Source organism: Oratosquilla oratoria, chromosome 5, assembly GCF_046742065.1.
Source record: "Oratosquilla oratoria isolate Oo_2021 chromosome 5, ASM4674206v1, whole genome shotgun sequence".
NCBI lineage: Eukaryota > Metazoa > Arthropoda > Malacostraca > Stomatopoda > Squillidae > Oratosquilla > Oratosquilla oratoria.
The window spans coordinates 64,560,684-64,565,565 of record NC_134781.1 but is presented as its reverse complement, the minus strand read 5'-3'; the positions used below and the strand labels follow the sequence as shown (position 1 = coordinate 64,565,565).

Sequence of the window (4,882 nt, the reverse complement as noted above, 5' to 3'; positions counted from 1 at the left end):
ATAATAATAATAATGATAATAATAATGATAATAATAATAATAATAATAATAATAATAATAATAATAATAATAATAATGATAATGATAATAATATAATAATAATGATAATTATAATGATAATGATAATAATAATAATAATAATAATAATAATAATAATAATAATAATAATTAATAATAATAATGATAATAATAATAATAATAATGATAATAATAATAATAATAATAATAATAATAATAATAATAATGATAATAATAATAATAATGATAATAATAATAATAATAATAATAATAATAATAATAATAATAATAATAATAATAACAACAACAACAACAACAACAACAACAACAACAACAACAACAACAACAACAACAACAACAACAACAACAACAACAACAATAATAATAATAATAATAATAATAATAATAATAATAATAATAATAATAATAATAATAATAATGATAATAATTCTACTACTACCATCACTATTATTACAACCACTACTAATAATGACAAATAATTAGATTGATAAATAACAAAAATATCTAAATGAATAGATAAATAAATGAAGTACGATTAAAAGAAAATAATGATAAAAAAAAACAAATTAACAGAAGCCCACTAAACATTCCATGGCAAACACGAATAAGTAATTTCTATATCATGATAAATATTTCATATCCTATCGAATCGAATGAACGAAAGATTTGAATGAATAAATAAATAAATAAATGTACCTTTGAGACCGGATGCAATAAGTGTATTGCAATATGCAACAATGTGGAGTTTCTTACAACATCAATCAAGTCACCATGCAGCAGGAAGCTATCAAGAAAATACGTCTTCTGACGTCAAAGATGATGTCATGATAAGTATGTTCGATCGGAATTTTTTTTTTTGTAAACTGCAGCTTATTAATGACGTCAAGAGGAATGAAATTCTTTCCTGGACATATCAAAGGCGCTCTGACGTCACTCTGACGTAATGTGATGACGGAATGATAAGGGATTCTTCTGTTACCATGTTTCAGACCTCTCTTTCTCTCTCTCTCTCTCTCTCTCTCTCTCTCTCTCTCTCTCTCTCTCTCTCTCTCTCTCTCTCTCTCTCTCTCTCTCTCTCTCTCCCTCTCTCTCTCTCTCTCTCTCTCTCTCTCTCTCTCTCTCTCTCTCTCTCTCTCTCTCTCTCTCTCTCTCTCTCTCTCTCTCTCTCTCTCTCTCTCTCTCTCTCTCTTTCTCTTTTTTTTCATCCGGCTTCAATGTAGAGAGCCAGGTCCCTCAACACAAACATCTTTCGCCTCTGTAAACGAAGAAGAAAACCTGAGCTGTTTCTAAGACCCATGACAAGTGTAATGTATCTAACCTGTAGTGTAGGACAGATCAATCGCATTAAATTATCTAAATTAATATAAATTCGAGATAGTGATTTGCTCATGTGTGTGTGTGCGTGTGAATCTGTGTCTGTGTGTATGTGTGTTTGTGTTTGCGTGTGTGTGTGTGTGAGTGTGTGTGTGTGTGTGTGTGTGTGTGTGTGTGTGTGTGTGTGTGTGTGTGTGTGTGTGTGTGTGTGTGTGTGTGCGTGTGTGTGTGTGTGTATGTGTGCGTGCGTGTGTGTGTGAGTCTGTGTGTTTGTGCGAACGTGATTGTACATGTATGTTATACATGTATACATATACTTTATGTATGCATATATGCAAGTGCTCTGTCTTTCAAGTGTACAAATACACAAAAGAAAGAAAAACAATAGTAAAGAGAGGAAGAAAGGAAACAGGAAACGAACATAAAAAAAACCCGAAGGGTAGAAAATTCCAGACGAAAAATTTGGATTTAAAAATTGCAAAAGAGTATTTTGTGATATCGAATTATACATCCATTAGTACTCTCACAAAGATTTTGAAAGGTAATTACCACACTCTTTCATATTTAACAATGTAATCGTTTTGTTGTTCACATCTGGTTTGAATAAAAAATATATTTAGATTATCGTGCTACAATTTTGTACAGAAGACCTTAAAGTAAGATAGAGTGGAACAACGAGGGGTGACGAAGGGAGGAAGGCATGACCATATAAGGAAGAGGAGAAAGGGAAGGAGGAGGAGGAGGAGGAGGCAGAGGAGGAAGTGAAAGAGGAGGAGAAGGAAGAAAAAGATGAGAAAGAGAAGGAAAAGGAGGAGGCAGAGGAAGAAAGGAAATAGGAGGAGGAAAAGGAGGCAAGGGAGGAAGGGAAAGAGGGAGGGGAAAAGGAAGAAGGAAAGGAAAAAGAAGAGGAAGAGGATATAGATGAGGGAGAGGTGGAAGAGGAGGAAGAAGAGGAAGTGGACTAGTAAAAGGAAAGGGGAAAGAGGAGAAAGAAGAGTTGCCTGAGAAAAGGGAGAAGCAATACGAAGAAAAAGAAAAGGAGGAGGAAATAAGGTGTAGGGGCATGAGAAGGAAGAGGGAGAGGAAGAGGAGGATAGAAATGAGGAGGAGAAAGAGGAAGAGGAGGAGAAAGAGGAGGATGAGGAAGAGGAGGGTGAGGAGGAGGAGGAGGAGGAGGAGGAGGAGAAAGAGGAGGAAGAGGAAGAGAATATTAGAAACGCTTGATAATATTCTGGTACATTTTTGAAAAGTATTTTCACTCAAAATATTGGAGAGAATTTCGAATTTTATGAATCCCTAATAAGGAACTACCTGTACCCTATATATTAGTGATCTAATTCTTATTCAGAGGAGCGGATATTGGTTGCTTCAACCAAAAATTACAGTTCCAATTACAACAGTGTCATCTAGTATGCTATCTCCGGGTCGTGCATTTAAGACCTGGACGAGTCTTACGACCTCGTAGACTTACGAATATCGTAAGCGTACACTGTAGAGACACACGGCAGGCACTGTAACAGTTCCATAAGTCGCTACATCCAAAACCAATGTTCGCAAACTCTAGTCTCAGTAGAGACTGAACGTAAAGAAACGAAAAATGAGCATAAACAAACGAAAAACTGAAAAATGAGTACACGTCGCATCTTGCTGTCCTTCTCAGGAGTGAAGCTAACTATACGCTGCCTTGTCTGATCCTTACCTTTCTTTTTCCTGTGACCGGTACTGCTGGGGACGCCTTCTTCATGCAGTGTCTTGAACCCTCGCGCCTTCGTCACCTGGAAGAAGGAGTCCAAGATGAGGTACAGCAAGCGTATGAGGCGGCTAAAATGGAAAGGGGATAATACTGGCGTCATGCGTAAGCCATTTTGCCTCTTACCATCCAACGCTCTAAGAACCATATTTCCGTATCAAGGACGTGTGGCATTTATCCCTTTCTATTCTAGACGCCTGATACATGACATAGTGCCGTGAGACTGGGGGGTGGGAAAGGGATTGGCCACAGGCGGTATTTGGGTGGATGTAGTGCCCGTCTTCTGACTGCCTTTTAAACCTAATTTGTGCAAAAGCTGCATTTCTCTATCTATTTGTCTACTTTCTACACTTTGATCTTAGCTCCCCGGCCGAGCGGATTAGAGCGGCGGAGGTCGAGGTGACGGCAGTTCGAACCTTACCACCAGCAAGTTGGACTAAGCTCATGGTTCGTTGAATTCCACGCTACAAAGTCCTCTGCAAGAGGCACCGTCCTAGCTTCCTAATAGGGGGAGTTTGCGACATTAAAATGAAAAATTTGCTTATCTATCTGGATATGCAACAATGTGTAGATATCTGTATGCGTGTGTATGTGTGTGTGTGTGTATGCGTACATATGTACGTATATATATATATATGTATATATATATATATATATACATATATATATATATATATATATATATATATATATATATATATATATATATATATATATATATATTTACATATATATACACTTCCTCATGCCAGAGAAGGTTCGCCCCACCATCTGTCCTTCACCGAGAAAACGCGATGCATTGGCATAGGTCAGATGCAGTTGTCCGCGAAATGGCTTAGTGCCTTCTACTGTGATTGGTGGATAAGAATACTGTTCTCTTGTGATTCTCATAAATTTCATCTTCTTTTTTTCTCATAGAAATAAACAGATGAAAGCAAATAGATAAATGAATAAGTTATAATATATATATATATATATATATATGCATATACAGTATATGTATATATATATATATATATATACATATACATACATATATATATATATATACATATATATATATATGTATATATACAAATATATATATATATATATACATATATATATATATAATATATATATGTATATATACAAATATATATATATATACATGTATTTATATATATATATATATATATATATATATATATATATATGCGTGCGTGCGTGTGTGTGTGTGTGTGTGTGTGTGTGTGTTATACATATATGTACATATATTCATAAATGAATAAATTGATAGACAATTGATCAATTGATTAATTTACAAGTAAATAGATCACAATGAAATTTTGATTTAAACTAAGAAATCAATTAACTGATAAATCAATTGATTAATGACTAACTATATATAAAGACAAATAAATAAATATATAGAGAATAAAATAAAATAATCAAGGGAAGGCGCAAAAAAGGGCATAGCCGAACACTACCTTTTGGTCCATAACTAGGTCGGGTGCGAAAAAAATGATAATAGTAAATAAATAAATAAACAAAAAACAAACAAAAATATAAGAATATAGATAATAATAAATAAAATAGATAAACAAATGCATAGGTATGGTTGAAGAATAAACAAACAAGTAAATAGCAAATAATAATAAGTTGACGTATAACAAATAATATGTGTGAATCAAGCAAATAATAATAAACAAACAAATTATAACAAAACAATTAAACAAATAATATAAAATAAATGACAGTCATTACAGCATCTTGCTTAGGGGTTTATCTGAATGATGC

General features: G+C 33.5%; 1 long non-coding RNA gene across 1 annotated transcript in view; it reads right to left on the bottom strand.

The window, feature by feature from the left end:
- Positions 1-3,050: 3,050 nt before the first annotated feature.
- Positions 3,051-4,882, bottom strand: part of LOC143025255 (uncharacterized) — a 64,078-nt gene continuing 62,246 nt past the window's right edge. Inside the window, exon 4 of the long non-coding RNA XR_012966377.1 lies at positions 3,051-3,128. This is a non-coding gene — a long non-coding RNA (uncharacterized LOC143025255). The remainder of the gene's footprint in view (positions 3,129-4,882) is intronic.